This window comes from Eupeodes corollae, chromosome 1 (genome assembly GCF_945859685.1).
Source record: "Eupeodes corollae chromosome 1, idEupCoro1.1, whole genome shotgun sequence".
NCBI lineage: Eukaryota > Metazoa > Arthropoda > Insecta > Diptera > Syrphidae > Eupeodes > Eupeodes corollae.
In genome coordinates, this window is record NC_079147.1 from 55,642,357 (window position 1) to 55,660,042 (window position 17,686).

Consider the following 17,686-nt stretch of genomic DNA (forward strand, 5'->3'; position numbering starts at 1 on the left):
CCACTTCCATATCCTTGGAACTGACTGCCGTTCTATTATGATGTTTCAACTTTAGTCTTTGCAAACTTCGGTTCGAGGTTTGTGTACTTGGAAATTTCGTTTCACCTTCTCATTAAACTTTCAAACTTCATTCCTGCTTTAAAATCTCTCAATATCTTCCGCCTTGCAGCAAAATTGATGGACCTTAATCTGTTATACGAAGTGTTGTCAAGCAGGGTGTTTTTCCCAATTATTTTAGACTTAGTGCTTGGCATTGATATTGCCCAGAACAATCTTAATATCGTAGAGATATGCTTTGTCCAAGAGCTTAAAGAACATATATATATATATATATTGTCACTCTTCTCTTCTTTGGGGCGTGTGTGCATATTGGACTTATATTGCCGAATTAAGCCTTAATGCAGATGGTCATGGGCGCTCGTTGATAAAAAAAACGGTTAAACTTAAAAATAGTAAATGAATCTATTATTTTAACTATGGGTGTATGTACAGTACATATATGAAACTATAACTGTGTCAAATGATTTTCTTCCTCCATTATGTGATTTTTGTTCTTCTTCTTCTATTAATGAATTTTTATTTATTTAAAAAGGGCCACCATGTGTCTGTGTGCTCTGTGTCCTTCGAAAGGCAAGAGCTTATCCTTCCACTAAGCTATGGGGTGGTTTTGTTTGCTTCTTGAATTTTAGCTCTTCGTCGTCAACATCATCTCTAGACACATAGCTCATACCAATATACCATATACCATAGCCATCACCACGCAACGCATCATTCCTCCAGAACCACCATAGCCATCACCAGAACCACCATAGCCACCACCGCACCGTACCGTTTTATTTTCGTCCTTTTCGTGTTTGGGTTCCGTTTTTTTTTTTTGTTGAGTCTTCGTCTTCGTTCTGAACTAATTTGCTATGTGTGCTGGTTTTAATGCTGCCAAGTTTATTTTTAGAATCTATGGTGATTTGGTTGCTTCCTTTTTTATGTGAACTTTTGTCGTCCTTCCTACATTGATAAAAGCGATATTATACAATTGTAGGAGCAAAAGAATACAAAAAAGTAAGGGCAAGTTTTTCGTTTTTCGTTTTTGTTTTATTTTCTGATGGCCAATTTAGCTGGGAGCACTGGATTACATAATCCCGCATCATGATGATAACTACTCCTCGAGGAACGTATGGTTAGGTTCTATGGGGTGGGTATATGCGCGAATATGGAATTAGGTAGGTGGCTTACCTTGTATATCCTGTTGGTACCTTTTGTACAAGGACGTAATATATACGACATAAACCAAACCACAAAAACATGAAGCCTGATAAATTGAAATTTGATTGGCGTGTTGTGTATTTTTATATTGTGTGTTGGCTTGTTTTGGGGCTTTGATAAACATTTCCAGGAATATTATATTAACATGTTTATTATACCTATCTCTATAACTCAATCTATTATTATTACAGGATACTCGTGAAGAACGAGAAATTAAAACCATTTCCTAGGGGGCAATTCTGAAAAATATGTTCAAATATAAAATTATGTCGTATACTTATACTATATGTGAATTTTATGTTCTTAACGCTGCTTTCCCGCTCTTTATGATGAGGTAATAATTCTTGGAAGTAAATTTATTTGTGTTACCTTTATCCCTTTGGGTGACACACTTGGTTGGAAGAGCAATTGGCTTTTGAATAATTAATATTTTTTTTTAAATAAAATTTTTATTGTTTTTTATTGGATTGGTTTCAGTCGTTTTACAATTCTTGAAGCTTTAAATTGATGGTAATGGTTTTTAATTTAATTTAAATATATACTTCTACATAGTTGAAAGTAATTGAAACGAAAATGCACGTGTTCATAATTTTGAATTATTTTGTTTGAATTACAGAACGGGTTTTTTTTATGCACATCCCATAATGCTAAAAAATGGATTTTTAAAGCATTTAAGATTATAATTATATTTATATTTATATTTATATTTATATTTATATTTATATTTATATTTATATTTATATTTATATTTATATTTATATTTATATTTATATTTAAATTTATATTTATATTTATATTTATATTTATTTATTTCAAAATCGGTTACAAAATAGGACATAGGTATTATAAAGTCTTGCAGCTTTTAAATTAATTTGGGAATTTGTATTTTAATTAAAAAAGAAAGAAGAGAGGTTCTATTTACATATATGTTTATATATAATTTAAATATGCAAATGTAAAATATAGAAAATAAAAAAAAGAAAAATTAAAAAGATGAGAACTTACCTAATAAATATTATCAACGATTTGCCAAATAATTGAAAACTAAAGATTTAAACCTATTTACGCTTCCTATACTTCTCATCGCGGTAGGCAGGGAGTTCCAAAGGCGTGTAACATGGACAAAAAACTGACGCTCAGTAATGAGACCTTGATAAACTAGGGAAGTTCAGCCTGTTATGTACATAGTCCGGTTGTTGAGTTTAAATGATGCAGATAGCTCACCGATCGGAAGTGTAGTAACTCCAGCTAAGACTCTAGCTAAGAAATTGAGAAAGTAAGAAGAACGTTCACTTGTCAACATGCATTGTTGTCTTCCGCTAAGATACGAATGAACAAGCTTACAGGATTCTAAGGAAAAACCAAAACTTCTTCGTAGCCCTTTACACAGAATTGGATGGCTCGTAGTGTCAAAGGCTTTTGAAAATTTTAAAAGCATTAATAGTTTCATGTAATCATTGTCCATTGTGATTCTTATTTCATCCGACACGAAAGGTAAGCCTGATTCGCATCTGTGCTTTGGTCGAAAACCTGATTGTCAGGAACTTAACAGTTGTTGATTGTTATGTATTTTTGTATCTGCGTATTAGGGACGTGAATAATGTTGGCTTTCTTCCATTCTAATGGTAACTTGGATGTGGTAAGTATACTATTAAATAAATGAGTAATATAGCGTAGTAAATTTGGCATCAACAGTTTAACGAACTTAGGTTCCATTGAATCCAAACCTGAAGCGTTTGATTTGATGGATATTATTGCCTCCACAATATCTTCCTCTTATATTCCCATAAAGTTGAAATAGCTGCGTTTATACCAGCTAATTCCTCTTCAATAGGAGAATCAATATCTGAAGTAACATCCAGAGACGGAGGTGAGGTGGTGAATTTTTTATTAAGATCATCACAATCGATGTCGTCAGCTAACCTCTTACATGGTTTCCCTATGCCGATTTTCTGCAAGTTATTTCCAGATGTAAAATTTCCAAGTTTGTGTTCGTAGTAAATCCTTTTTGCTGTTCTGAAGATATAACGACGAACTGTACGGGCTGTACAGCGACACTGACCTAGTTAGCAGAATTAAAGTCCAACGGCTTAGATGGTTAGGTTATGTAGAGCGGATGGACATCAACGCTCCAGCCCGGAAGGTCTTCGAATCCAATCCTGATGGACGGCGCAGTAGAGGAAGACCGCGACTCAGTTTGCGCACCCAGGTGGGAGAGGACCTCAACCAACTTGGCGTACGAAACTGGAGACAGCTAGCTAGGGACCGAGCTGGCTGGAGACACATGTTGGTTGATGCCCAGGTCCGCCCCGGACTGTAGCGCCACCTTGAGTAAGTAAGTAAGTAATGAACTAGATTCTTTAGTAAAGTGGGTAGGGGTGGAATGGTTAACGGGACTTAAATTGAGTGTCCTAAATCCACTAAGAAAGTTTTCGGCTAAACGGAAATTTAACAGATTGTAGTTAAAAACACCACATATTATAGTTCAGGAATACAAAAAAGAAAAAGACTCCAAAGTTGTTATTAAAGGTATGGTGCTGATGTAGGTGTAAGGTCGGTAAATAGATCCAACCAAAATACTCTAAGTGTTACTAATAAAACTGACAAAAACATATTCTAAAGGACAGTTATCATCCGATTTACATATAAACCTGCTTGTAAGCCCATCACGTACGTAAGCCGCGGCGGCGGGTGCCGCTGGAGCAACTTCATTTTGCTTCGTCTATTCACTACATTTTGCCGTTACTCGCTTGGCTGCTGATATTGGTAGGTAAGGGAGGTCAACGTAAGTATTCAGGTCTTGGCAATAGTTTTATAAGGATCACAAAATCCAATCATTCGATACTGTCCGTCGTCCTATGGTGATGCAGTCTGACCAAAAGTTAGCTGATATTATTTACAAGAGCACTGTTTTCTGCACTGACTGAAGTACAATTGCGCAACAAGAAGGTGCTAGTGTTTTCTCGAATGTTCTATGTAGCACTGGAGGTTCATTTGTGCTTTTTCTTTATGATAAAATCAAGAAGTTATTATAAAATAATATTATTTTTTTCACAAAAAAAGTTCAATATTTTGTTTTTAAGCCATTTTGATAAACAGTGCTCTCAATTGACAGTATTATGACCGAAAAATCTTAGTTTTTCTTAGTTTTAGTTTTATTTATTTCATCAATCAGATTACAATCTTTATAGACTAGATACTAAATAATACAATTTTTGGGGGCTGTATGCTTATATAAATAAATAAATTAAATAAATATTACTATAAGTTATACATTATTATTCGTAATTTTACAATTAATAAATATAAGTTTATGAAAAAAAAGATCAATTCTTTAAATTTCTTAGGAAATTACAGTTTAATATTATTTAACAAATATTTTTTAAATAAATCTCTCGAAACATCAATATTAAAATCAATCCTATTGCAAATTAAATTCACTTCTCTAGTGCAACGCGCGATTGGTTCATTACGGCCATAATTTGTGCGATTAAATATCATCATATAGAATTTTAAAGTACATTGTTTTCACTATTCTGTATTCAATTTAACCTGCTTTCATTTATTTACTATGACAAGCTCAGAATCAGGCTCTATACCTAATAACTAATTTTGTTTTGTTCAAAAAAAAAAAGAAACTTGAGAATTACTAAAACACTCGTTAAAGTTACTTAACAACATGGACTTACTACCTTAATGTGGAAAAAATTTAAAAACTGCAAGGACATCGACATTCTATAGACAATTGCCTTCGTTCAGCTTCAAAATCACTAAAATCATCATCATATGACTTGAAACCGGCTATCACTCGTTTTATAACTTTGGCAATAAAAGTAGTTGGTTTGAACCTGGTTCAAACAAAGCCTGGTCCAAATAAACATAAAACTAGCAGCATTCAAAAGAATGAATACGGCAGTCTTTCAAATTCTACATAAAAAAATGATAAAAAACGTCACTCCTGATTATGTCCTTAATACAAATGGTTCGTATAAAGATGATAACTTTTCTTCTTCTTTCTGACAAGAACTACTATCTAAAAAAATAGCTACAAGCTATACTAGTTGCGAATTCTTATTTTGAACGGAGTATAATCTTGACACCTAACCTGGGGATATTATACGGTTTAAAAAATCATCAGCATCAATGACCGAAAATATCATATTAGCATTTCTACCAGCGTATTCTATTACAGAAAATTCAAATTTATACCCACCATCATTTTATTGATTTTAAAGCCGTGTATATGACAGCATCTATAGAGAAGAACTTCAGATTTCACCGATGCTTTTGATGCCAAGAAAGATCGAAGGCAAGGTGATGCACTGTCACGGGACTTCTTCAATATCGTTCTGGAAAGAATTGTCCAAAACTTAACCGTCAACACTCGAGGCACAACTTTCCAAAGGACCATCCAACTATTTGGATACTCTTTCGATGACATTGACATAATTGGAAGATCGAAGCGCGATGTCAGTGGAGCGTTTTTTAACGGAAAAGATGGGTTTAGTTGTCAATGACAGCAAGACCAAGTATATGTTGTCATCAAAAAAGGATATTGAACTACCACGTCTTCCACAGAACGTCACCCTAGACAGCTATAGCTTTAAGGTAGTTAAGGACTTTGTCAAACGACGAGTAACTCTTGCACTTAGAAGGCAATTAATAGTAAAGTCCTTTCTCGAGCATAAAAAATCACCATCCATAAGACGCTAATTATCCCAGTTCACACTAACGGCGCGGAGGCTTAGACCCGAGCTGCCTGGAGAGTCCCACGTACATACACCCCGGACTGAAATGTCTCTATGGCCCGGCACCCAGCTATAGAGACCATCTACAATTATACACTGCTATAGAGTTTGTAGAGCCAGAATCAAGAGATTTGATAGCGGCCTGGCTATCTGAGAAAATACGGATATCAGATGTCGATATCACGTTTGCTTTAAGCCAGGACAAATTATTTCTTAATACTTAAGGAATACGGATTGTCAAGAAGTTGTTGTTAACTCACTGTTGAGTAAACTCGGTTGTAAGTCGAAATCAATACTCAATATTTGGTCCTTCGAGCCGGATTTGCACATTTCCCATGTTTGGGGACAGACAACAGACTAATGCTGAGCAGAGACAGAGGCCCTTGTAAGCATTTACGAGTCATGGTTTCGGGCTCATGAGGGGTTGGATAAGTTCCTCCTCTAAATTGACAATGAGACATATTTAAGCACTAAAATATTCATACACTCACTGCGATGAAGCTTTGAGGCGAATAGCAAACCTTGCAGCTATTTGTTTGCTAAGTATATCAAGAGGTGTTAGATAGAGTAGGGTGTCCAATTGTCCATTGGCGGAGATGAGGTCGTGCGTAGCGATCAGCTTATACAAAGGCATGCTGAAAAAAATAGTTGGGCTGTTGGGCAACAGAAAATTTCTTGCAAAATTTCACAATTTCCCATAGAAAAAATAACAAGTTTGGGAAACATGGTTACATTTGCAAGTTATCAAACAAGCATTATCATTTATTTTGATATTACAGCTAAAGTATCAGAGCAGTGAACTATCTTGTACTGAAAACGATTAACGAGACGATGTTGCTAAAGCTGTGAAGCAAATTATTTACGATAAAGTTAATGATAATCGTTTTGACGATGAAATGGAATAGGTCCGTTTAAGCGTATTTGCTTTATTTATTTTTACGAACTGTCACAATTGTTAGACATGTTCGGATGCTAGTTTTTAAATAAAAGGCAATTTTGCGGTAATAGTTTCTTTTATATATGTAAAGGTTTTCTTAATATTATGGACCCAACATATTTTGTTTGGACACAAAAATGGAGACATTTTTATTGAAGTTCTTTTAAATCAGCAAATTGTTAAGCAGTCCTTAATAATTGTGATTTTTACAATTTGCGCCAATATCGCTTGTGTTGAAAATGCTCATGTTGAATGATTTCAAGAGGGCACTCTGCACCTCTTATTATATTTTAAATTTATTTTATCATTTTTCCATTCACCGTCGATTTACGTCGTTGTTACTTAAATGCATCTTGAGTTTTTTTTTAAATTTAAATATTCAATTAATTCAACAAGGGAAAAAAAAGCATAAGTATATTTCAATATTGGTTCGGTACTTACGTTATTTTTTTTTTTTTTTTTCAATTTAAGAACATCAAAAGATTTCTCCCCTCATCGCACTTAAAGAAGCTGTTGAATGTATTTATAAGAAGACTCTCTTCCATACACCGTTAGGCAATAACAATTCAACAAAAATTGATTTCAAAATTTCAATCAATACAAAAATTCACATAAATATATTTTTATAATTTTTTATTTCTTTTATTTTCCGTGTTCAAAAACACAAGAATCACACTTGAAAACACTCAAAAACACTTTTATGGGCGATAACTCAAATTACTATTATTACCGTTGGAACTTTATTATTTTTAAAACATTACAAAATTATTATTATTATTATTAGCCAGCACCTTTAGCTTGATAACATCATCATTGCCATCGTCGAGATCGACTAGGACTACGACTACACGCTGCTGTTGATAATAACACATAAAACATTCCGACTTTCGAGGATTTCGAGCAGGAAGCCCGTTGCTGCCACCGCGCGCCGCACCGTCAAGGATTCGAGTTTTTCCTACCTGTGTGTCCTTATTTTGGCAGACACGGACTCACGGCAAACACGGGAGAGAGAACACAAACCGAAGTTGTTATGTTTTTTGGAATATTAAGAGAGAGCGAGAGTAAGAGAGAGCAGCGAGAGGGATTTTAGACGAAACGCACAAAAGTTTGCCATAAAATAGATTACACAACACAAGTTGCTCTCTAGCTCCAATATAATTCACATCTCATCTAGCATTGGGGATGACGCTGTCGAAGTCTATGGGTTTTGGGTTAAAATGGGGGTAGTGGGGCACTCGGGTGTGGGAAAATACGTTTTTTTTTTGTGTTATTTTAAGGAAAAACAAAATAAAACTTTTACTATTAAAAAGACTGAAACTAGGTCTACTACCGTGGGGGTGGAAAATGGCAAAAATAGAGACGGTGACGAAGACCAGGCTGTCGGCCGTTGGAAACACAAATTTATATCAACCCTTACAATTTTTCGAATTGTATAACATCGACCGACGAACACGGGAGACACGGGTTAAGGAATCTTTTGGTTTGTTTGTTTTGTACAAGCTAATTGATAAACACGTTAAGCACTTTAGATGGAATGAAAAAAAAAATAGCTTTTGAATGATTTTGTGTGTTGAGTGGGAGGGGGGGGTATGCGAAAAGTTAAAACTAGACGCTTGAACTGTGCACTACACTGCACTTTACGGGCACGCAAGGTTGATAAACGACTGCGAGACTGCACCCGTAGACAGACGTTTATTCTAGATGCTGGTTTAGGTTTAGAGATTTGTGAGATGATAAAAATTGTATCAAAACAGCTAGCGCCGCTGTCACTGTCGCTGACGCCGAGTCGCCGACTTGACTATCAATTGATTACGTCTCGAGAATTCACAACAAACTGTACACACGTCAAAAAGAAAAAACAATTTCACACATATTAGTTCTGGGTGGAATTTTAATTGGAATTGACAATCGAAGATGCCCTTAGAATCGGCCCTATTTTCTTTTTTATTTGGGATCTATAAAATGATTATGCAAATAGCTTGAAATGAACCGGTATGGAGCAGCTCTATTTGGAGACGTTCACCGGATTCGACGAGAGCAGCTTTTAGACTAATAATACGAGAGGAAGAAAAAATTGCCATAGGGTTTTATAAACTGCTTATGGTGGTTTTAGACGAGAGTGTACGAGTGTATGAGAAGAGATAGCTTTTTTCGAGCAGGTTGAACTTTTGAAGACGCGCTTTTTGAGGATAGGATAGGATTCTTCAAATGGCAAAAATGGTTTGTCATACACATCACAAGTTAAAACCTGGGGGTTGATATTTGACAAGATATAAAAAGAGCGAGAGAAAGAAAGAATAAGATAGAAAATTCCTTGAGGACTATTTTTGTCTGCAAGACTCAGAAAGTTCATGCGAAAGAGAAACAACACTATATTCGTGGTAGGTTGTGTAGAAATTGGTGTCATATTTTGTGGCAGGTCACTATTTTGACAGTTCAAATAACTTTTAACCACCACCCACACATCAGAGTGTTTGTTTACGATTCTATTATTTCACATAATGGCTTAAGGTCACACTATAGGCAGGTAGGTTGGTTGCTTTAGCCTATAAGATAAACTATAAATGTCTGAAAGAAGTTAATATAGAGGGGTGAATACTGGAATATAAGGATATTTACTTAGGAAGTGTGTTGTGCATTTATAGAAAAGGTGAGCTTTTTCCTCATGTTTTGCACCGCTCACCCGGATGTAGGACAAATGTTTTATAGAGATATTTTATGGTATTAAACAGAGGGGAAATATTGTTATGATGAAATAAAAAAGGATACGGGGGGTTGGTTTTCAATACAAATATTAAGGAAGGAATAAAGGAGCCGAGAGATGTTTCGGAAGTGATTTTTCATTTCGCCCAAGAGAGACCTACATATGGTTTATCTATACATTATAGGTCCGTAATATGCTTTAGATAAATAAAGGGAAGCTTTTTAAATAAAGAAATGCACCATTCGATTGTATGATTTTGCTTTTGTGGTTTAGGACCTTAAGAGGATAAGGACAACTTGTTGTTTCTTGGCAAAAATCTATGACTTTCAAAAATACACAAAACTAAGTTTTTCTATATAAAATCGACGTCTCATATCTAACCATTTTATTTTTTTAACTTCCCATAGGAAGTTATTGTAATGGGTCCGATTTTTCGAATTAAAAATTTTGACATTTCTCGAAGTTTCAAGGTCCCTAAAGGTGAAATAAAAGATTTTTAGAAAGATTTCTCTGCGTGCGTGTGTACGTACGTCCGCATGTCCGTATACTTCTGTACGTTCGCGACGTTTTTTTCATCGTCCATAGCTCAAGAACCAGAAGAGATACCGACTTGAAATAAATTTTGTTACACAAATAATAGCGCAGAAAGATGCAGAAAGGGCTCTTAAGAAAATTGCGTGGTTGTTATTTTAACCACAGCAGTTTAAAAAAGGTGAACATTTTGGTTAACCCCAGATATCTTACGAACCAAGTAGCGCTAGAGACTTGAATTTTATACTATATAAAGCAGTATGTTTTTGGAAAAAAAATCCGATTAACGGTTTTTTTGATAAATCAAAAAAACCTAAAAAAAAAGAATTTGTTTTTTAATACAAAATTAAAATCAACAAAAATAGTACGCAAAATTTGGTAAAAATTGATGTTCGGTTCTTGATATCTCTCAAATTAATTTCATTCATCCAATTTGTAAAAATTTAAGAAATGCTACTAAAATTGGTAAAAATTTCTTTTCCACTAACTAACTAACTAGATTTTTAAACTATACTATTTCTTGATATAAAAAATATTGTTGGTAATTTTAAAATTTTTAAGATAAGTTCAACTGACAACATTTTCACCCCAACACGAAAACCTACAAACTTTTAAGAAAGTCAAATCGACAGACGGGAAGTGAAGTTATCAGTGGGGTTCGCATCCCAGCCTCTTTTTTTATAATAAGCGCACACTTAAGGGGATAACTACCCTTATTATGACACAGTGTGAGCACTAGAAAAGGGAGAGAGGGGTTGAAATGGGGGTGGTCAGTGAACATTGTTTTTGAATTTCTGAATATTGCAATGGCTGCGGAAGACAGAGTGTGGTAAGGAATTTCACATTCGGCATACATACGGCTAAAAAACGAATCTCTGTACTTGACGATATACGACCGAAATTGGGATCGAGGGTATACTGATTTAGAATTACTAGAAGCGCGAGTATTATGGTTGAACTATTTAAGGGTAGGAATGCAGCTGGCTATTTCTCTAGAGCATAAGCTGTTAAAATAATGGTAGAGGAGGGTGAGAAAGGAAACTTTACGACGATGTTCGAGCGAATCAATCAATCTAAATTAACTACGTTCAGAACTGTCTAAGAGGCTTAAGTAAGTTTCAGGAGAACCAGCATCAACATCTTTCGTCATTTTTGGTGACTTCGGGTATGTGATCGTTCCACAAGAGGTGGTTGGTGGTACACATATATCGAAAATATCGAGATGTTCAGTCTCCTCGATGCAAGTGCCATCCAGGTATAATGACAAGGGGGGTATAACTCGCTTTAACGATACAAGACAGCAATCAGCATTGGGTTTTCGAAGCATTAAATTCCACGCGGTTTTTTATTCCCTAATGTATATGAATAATGATGTTTAGATCAGAATTTAATGAACTTATCACATTTTGTCGTTGCAGTTCCACATTTGAAGGTGAGGGATGTGATTCTGAAAACGAATATTAAAAGCTAAGAGTACTATCGTCAGCCCAACAATGTATTGGATTAGAAGTTGCAGACAGGAGATCAATTATAAAAAAGAGAAAGAGTGTTGGAGATAGAACAGAGCACGGAGGTACACCAGCATTTATTTTGTGGTATTCAGACTTGAAACTTCTATTGGAATGATGTGAAAAGTAATTACAAATTCAATGAAGAAGGGTTTCGTGAAAACCGAAAGCACGCATTTTCGATAAAAAGACAAGATGCCAAACCCTATCAAATGCTTTTGAAATATCAAGTGCAATAATCTTACTTTTTCCAAAACGATGTAAGGATTTGCTCCACTGTTCGGTGAAATGAACCATGAGATCACCAGTGGACTTATTGCTGCGAAAGCCGTATTGTCGGTCATTAAGAAGATTTCGATCTTCAAAATATTTCTTGAGCTGATAATTAATCAACGTTTCCATGACCTTCGCAAGAACCATGTTCATAAGTGACCCAGTAAGAAAGGTTTATTTCAGGTTGATTTATCCAGATTTTCCAATTTGCACCAAGAAGACGTTGGGTATCATTGATGATGGGCATTCTCCGTTGATAATGATACACTTTGCGAACGCCAAAGTGGTTCTCTAAAAAATTTGGACTATTGATGAAGCCTCTGTCCAAAATCCACACTAAATATAATGGTTTTTCCTGGAGCGAAGTCCATTTGCACCACTTTTTTTTAAACATAAAAAAATTGCTTTATCTAAAAAATACAAGCTTAAGCCTAAGAAATGTAACTTTTTTAAATAAATTAATTATAAAAAACCTATTTTTTATTGCAATTGAGGGTTCTTTAATGTAAATGAAAAAAGAAGTGTTCTTATTATAAAGCCTCGAGGTAATCCAGAGATATTACGCACAAAGCTTATGACCAACCTGCCTTCTTTTTGATTTATTGAAGACATCAATTATCTTGGATGTACGAGTAACTGGTGGAACTAGTTTTAGTACACGGAGCGTGGTTGTTAGTTCGTTGGACTTTCATGCCAAAGGTCTTGGGTTCAATCTCTGCCTGTGCCATCTAGAGCTTTATCACATGTACTGCCAATTGCGACGAATTGACGAATTCTCCTTCTAACAATATTTTGTGTAAGATAAATATTTTGAAGTCAATATCTTTCTTTGTTCTCCTATTACTTGTGTCGAAACCCATTTCTTATCCGTTTTTGTATGTTATTGTAGGCCTTCGTGTTTTTTAAATTCTATTAATTTTAGCAATCAATTTATTTCTATAAAATAAAATACACGACTGGGTTGAACTAATTTGCTCATGAGCCCAAAGAGTCTGTTTTGAACGCCTTTTGATTTCTCAAAAAAAAAACATTATGTTTCAAAATTTTTATTTTTTATATATCGATTTTTTTATTTTATATTTCTGTGGCAGCGAGACGAAGTACCTTATGTCGACAAAAGTGATCTATGTTTTTTAATGGATATTCATAAGCACTTTGAAATCCATATTTCTGTCTTACCCCCACTTAAAAATATTTGTCCGTTCAAATGTATCCTACAATCCGTAACCACTTATGTTTGTTTGAACTGTGATACAATACGCAATGTCCTCAAAACTCAAATTTTATGATTTTACAAAAATTATAATCTTGTGATTTTATTTTTTAACCGGTTGTAGTGCCGTGGAATGATGGTTAGTGCGTTGGACTGTCATGCGAGAGGTCTTGGGTTTGATCCCTGTCTATGCCATTTAAAGTTTATTTCACGGGTACTGCCTCATGCGAGGAATTGACAAATTCTCCAAGAGTAATTCTTGTCATGAAAAGTGCTTTCTCAAATTTGCCTTTCGGATTCGGCTTAAAACTGTAGGTCCCTTCCATCCCTGATAACTGTACTCGCACACAGGAATGTTTGAGAGTTGTCAGTCACTAGGCCCTAGTTCACAAACGGACTGTTGCGCCACCCGATTTATTTATTTTAACCGGTTTTTGCTTTTTGTAATAACTTATGTGGACTTAAGATAATTTGCTTAGTTGTATTTATATTTTACTGACATTTATCCTTACGTAAGTTCTTTTTGTAATAATTTAAAAAAAACACACAAATTAGAAAAAATTAATTTTGATTGAAGCACTTACATATTTCTACATAAGATTTTCTTTTGAACTTATCTTTTCAAATAACCGTTGCTTATGTCAAAAAAAGATAATTTTGTTCGCTGTATTACTGTTGGTTTAGTTGACTTAAGTGGGAACGTTGAGTTTAGTGTTCAAAAGTGTTGAAGTGATCAGACGTTTTTCATGTCTAAAATATTGTGTGCTTTACAATTTATGTACCTATACAAATACGCACTAGAAAAATGTTAAATTTGGCATTAAAAAAACAGAATCAGTTAAGTTGTTATAGAAATACCATACCATTTACAGAATAAAAGTTTCTTATGAATTTTGTTCCTGTTTTGTTGGTTTTAAATCTATTTTTGTTACTATAAGAAATAAGTTTTTTAACCTAAAATATTTAACATACATAAATCGAAAATAAACAAAGTTTTGCCTTGTGTCTATTTATATATTTTAAGATTTGGCATTAGACATAAAATCTTAGGTCCACTTAAGGAACATTTTTTATCTGTCAAAAATTTGAAAGAACAACTTATATTACATAAGAAATTCTTTTTTTCAGTTTGGTTTTTACTTACTTAAGGTGGCGATACAGTCCGGGGCAGAACTGGGCCTCAGCCAACATGTATCTCCAGCTAGCTCTGTCTCCAGTTTTGCACGCCAAGTTGGCTTAGGTCCTCTCCCACCTAGGTGCGCCACCTGAGTCGCGGTCTTCCTCTACTGCGCCGTCCCTGGGGATTGGATTGGAAGACCTTCCGATCTAGAGCGTTGATGTCTATCCGCTATACATGATCTAAGCTTCAGACGAATGGCTTCAGACGTTCACATAATACTGCAAAGAGGACCTTATATGCAATGTTGAGGAGACTGATGCCTCTGTAGTTGGCGCAGTTTAGAGGGTCTCCTTTCTTATGTATCGGGCACACTATGCTAAGATTCCACTCATCAGGCATGCTTTCCTCCGACCATACTTTGCAGATGAGTTGGTGCATGCTCCCTACCACGCCATCCCCTGCTGCTTTGAATAGTTCGGCAGCGATGACGTCAGCTCCAGCAGCTTTGTTTGACTTAAGTTTAGATATAGCTATCTTCACTTAGTCAAGGTCGGGTAGGCAGAATTGTTGATCTGCGTCGCAGAGGTTGAGTAGTTCTATCTCCCTTACAGCGAAATTCGGTTCGTCATCGCCGTTTTATAATTTAGAGAAATGATCTTTCCATATTCTCAGCATCGCCTGCGGTTCTACTTCGATGTTCCTCTGATCGTCTTAACGAACCTCATTCGTATTGTGACCTTTTGGTAAAATTTACGAACCTCATTCCTATTGTGACATCCCTCTATCTCCTCGGTCGCGCGCTTCTCATGCTCTCTTTTTTTCCATCTAAGAAGCCGGTGTTCCTCTGTCCTTTTCTGCTCGTAGAGCTCGTGAGCAGCTCTAGTGCTAGTCCTTTTGTGCAGCGCCATTTTGTATGCCTCTTGTTTCGCTGCGTGCGCTTGCCGGCATTCGTCGTCAAACCAGGGGTTTCGCTGTGGTGGCCGTGTGAAACCTAGCACTTCTCTGGTGGCTGCAAGACAATGTTGCCACTGGTTTTCAATGCTTAATGCAGGCAGCATAGGACTCCTTAAAAGGTTATTAGTGACTCGATCGGAAAAGGACATGGCAGTCTCTTGCGATTGTAGCCTAACGTCGAATCTTCTCACAGTGCTTCCTTGTTTTGACTTGGATCGGGATATCCGTAGCCCTACCTTGGCTACAACGAGGTAGTGGTCCGAGTCAATGTTGGCCTCGCGGAATTTTCGGATATCCTGTATACTGGAGAAGTGTCGTGCGTCGATCGCAATGTGGTCAATCTGTTTGACGGTTGATTGATCAGGAGATTTCCATGTCCCCTTCTGGATATTGAGATGTATGAACTGCGTACTAGCTACCAGAACGTCTCGCCCCGCAGCGGAATCGATCAGCCTGAATCCGTTGTCGGAGGTGGTGTCGTGTAGGCTGTATCTCCCGATTATGCCACCAAATATGTCTTCTCTTCCTAGCTGGGCATTCAAATCTCCTAAGACAATTTTTATGTCATAGCCAGGGCACTGCTCATATGCCTTGTCCAAGATCTCGAAGAATATGTCTTTGGTGTCTTCATCTTCCTTCTCTATTGGGGCATGCGCGCATACTAGGCTTATTTTTTGGCGAATTTAGCCTTGATGCGAATTGTCGTGATGCGCTCGCTCACACTGTTGAAACTCAAGACTTTTTGCCTGAGTGTAGTTCCAGCAAAAAATATACACCCAAATAGACGCTGTCTTTGTTCTCGGTAGCAGTTGCCGTAGTATATATCCATCGCACTTCTTGGATGGCGGTAATATCTGCCTTGCAGCAGTTTAGGGCTTCCGCTAATTGTTCGGCTGCATGTGGTCTGTTAAGGGACCTAACATTCAACGTACATATCCGAAGTTCGTTGTCCTTATTTCGTTTGCGTGGGTTGTCAACAGTGAATCCGTCCGTAGCCGAGGCTTGTTGGTGCTTCGCAACTAAAGTTATTTTTTTAGGGGCCAGGAAGTCACCCCAACGGCACAACCCCCCTGAAGGGCCAGATCCTTAGTATAACTCCAAGGAAGGGGAGCCGGATAATACTCTTTACAGGCCTGGGCTCCGAATATGTCGAAGAAGCCCTATAAGGTGTTCACTAAGTAGTTCAACCTTACTGGAACTGTAGGCGCCACCGTTAATTCCATCTCGAGAATTCGTCCGCTGCCGCCTTAGTGGTAACACCTCTCCACCCCTCTCTCGTTTACTGCCCCCAACAACTTTCCACTGGGGTTGGAACCCAATCTCCAGTTGAGGTACTAGGCACCCGATGTTCACCGCGGGGAGGTGAGCGTAGAGTAGGAGTTGATAGAAAGAGTTGGGTTTTGAGAAAAATCTGTGGAAGCTTGTGTCCTCTTGAATGCACATGTCTACCATTTGAACAGTTTTGGATCGTTAGAATTAAGTAAACGTGCAAAGTAAACCTTAACAGCCATAACTTTTTTTCAAAGTCAGAAATCCATTTATTGTTCTTTTATTGCAATTTTCTTTGCAAAACGTTCGTTATTTACGCTATTTTCGTGAGGCATCAATTCCACAACACCGATGGATCAAAATCAAGAAGACAGACTCAAACATGTATTTTCTAGTTTTTGAGAAAAATTCAAACAGCGAAATCTGCTTTACCTTGCATTTATTAATTCTCAAGTGGCCTTCCCTCGAATCCGCTACATCCATTTCTTTAAGGGAGGAGTTTATGAAATTTCCAAATTTTCTATAACTTTGACGTATAAATGAGGCTGAATTTGACCGATGGTATCGATTATGTGGTCTTTGAGGCTTATTCGCAAAAGCCAAAAACAAAAGGCCTAATTGAGTCGAATCACACGATCTTGTTAGCCATCTCACGTCACCTCGTCGCGAGGAGATAACTTTGTCATGAAATCGCTCGCGCATAATATCGATTGTCTTAAGCTGTGTGGCATGTAGAGCCATCCTATTGAAATCATCAGCATCCATATCACCCAATTCATGCCACAAGAATTAGGGGATCATCGACCTATCACTGTATGAACGATAACGCCTCCAACCCAAAATCCACACCAAACAGTAACTTTGTTTGGATGCATTGGAATCAATGTTGTCCTTAATCTGGCAATTTCGCTTTATCATATAGCAATTCATTGAGAAATAAGCCAAAATCAGGATCGAATTCAAGTTCCTCCAAAATCCACGTTGTTCGAAGCTTTAACTTACCATGGTAATCTCTTTTTAGGGACTGATTAAAAGATGATATATTGACAGAAAGTAAAAGACACAATCCCTATTGAAAAACCCTTTAAAAATAATGTTGAGAAGAAGAAGAATTTTTAAATTGAAGCAGATATTTATAAATGAAGTCTAGATTCGAAATCAGCACTTAA